Raw genomic sequence first — 1,990 nt, forward strand, 5'->3', positions numbered from 1 at the left:
ACCTTTGGCTTTAGAAAAATTTCTCAGTGATGAGCCTCTAAAACATCAATTTTGAATCTGTGTAGCTTTCTGGCAAATTCCCCAGGACGTATCAGCTGAAGAATGGATAACATCATCGAACAAAAATCCAATTAAAGTTCTGGAGACTATGCCAGAAAGGAGGATACACCACTAAGAAAAGTACTGGCAACTGAGAGTCTTACGTCTCCACTTCCACAAATAATGACTAAAATGCCTTCAGACGATTGTGCTTCTGCAGAAAACTGTGAAACTGGACATCATACAAAGAGCACCTACCTGGAGGCACCAGAGAGTAAGAGGAAGCAAATGACATCCAGTGCAGAGTGCCAGCTTTGAAGAAGGCACAGTGGAGCCACACCAGAAGTCTCATCTGCCCAGATTTTAGCCTGAGGCTAAGAAAAGCCTGTGGTGCACCCTAGTGGGGGCAGGGAATAGGGGGTGTCCAAGAGGAGTCATGGGAATGTTAGAAAATATGTTGATAGTATATCATATAAATATGATAATTAAAATACACATATCAAAATTTGTGAGATAGCAAAAATAAGGTAAACAGGGAAATTTATTAATTTTTATTTTAAAAATATTTATTTGACTGTGTTGGGTCTTAGTTGTGGCACTCGGGCTCAGTAGTTGCAGTGAGTGGACTTAGTTGCTCTGAGGTATGTGGGATCTTGGACTTCCCAGGTAGCTCAGTGGTAAAGAATCTGCCTGCCAATGCAGGAGACACAGGTTCAATCCCTGGGTCAGGCAAATCCACTGGAGGAGGAAATGGCAACCCACTCCAGTATTCTTGCCTGGAAACTTCCATAGACAGAGGAGCCTGGTGGGATACAGTCCATGGCGTTGCAAAGAGTTGGACACGACTGAGAACACACACATGTGGGATCTTAGTTCCCCAATCAGGGATTGAACCCGAGTCCCCTGCATTGCAAGGTAGACTCTTAACCACTGAACTATAGGGTGAGTCCCACAGGGAAATTTGGAATTTTAAATACCTATGTGGGAAAAGAAAAGTCTAAAACTCAATGATGTAAGCTTCTACTTTAAGAAACTACAAAAAGAAGAATACATTATACCCAAAGCAAAGTTAAAAGGCTTTGGAGACTAAAATTATGAGCTGTTATCCAAGGGCAATGAGTGGCTAGCAGCATACCAGCACTCCCATCCAGGACAGCAAGAGCAGCCAGGCAGAACAGGGCTCATTTATTAATTTACAAATATGTATTAAATCTATTAGATTATAAATTATTAATGATAATTATCTCCATAGGCAGCAGAAAATTTCTGAGGTGACTAGAACTAAAGGGGATAAGATTCTTGTATTAGTTTTCTGCTGCTGCTGTACCAACCAACCACAAACTGGGTGGTTTAAGACAACACATTCAGTATCTTGCAGTTACACAGAAGTCTGAAGAGCATTTCACCGGGTTATAAAATAGGTGTTGGTGGGGCTGCATTCCTTTTGGAACGCTCTAGGGGAGGAGCTGTTTTCTGGCCTTTTCCATCTCCTCGACGCTGTTCCCATTCTTGAGCTCATGGTTCTCTTCCTTCAACTTTCAAGCCAGCAAAGCAGCATCTCTCTGACCCATATTCCATCACCACCTCTCTCTGACCCCAGCCAGGAAAGGTTCTCTACTTCTAAGGACTCATGATTAGAATGGACCCATCAGAGAATTCATGATAATCTATTTCCCTGCATCAAGGTCTTTAATTCATTCACACCTGCACAGTAATACAGAGAAAAATGGAACACTTAAGCTTCTTTTCTGTCCATAAAGTTTCAAAGAAAATGACGTAAACGTTTTCAGTAACAAATCATTAAAAACTCAGTTCATAAAAAACACGTGAGTTGCTATTACCATTGATGTAACCAATAACTACGACCAGGTGATTTAATTATTTTTTGGCATTTGATTTAGTCACTTTTGTAAGAGAGAAAATTCACAGATTTAGATAAAAAGCAAACAAA

The sequence above is a fragment of the Bos grunniens genome, chromosome 13 (assembly GCF_055505025.1).
Source record: "Bos grunniens cultivar Pamir isolate PY7600 chromosome 13, Bosgru_T2T1.0, whole genome shotgun sequence".
Classification (NCBI taxonomy): domain Eukaryota; kingdom Metazoa; phylum Chordata; class Mammalia; order Artiodactyla; family Bovidae; genus Bos; species Bos grunniens.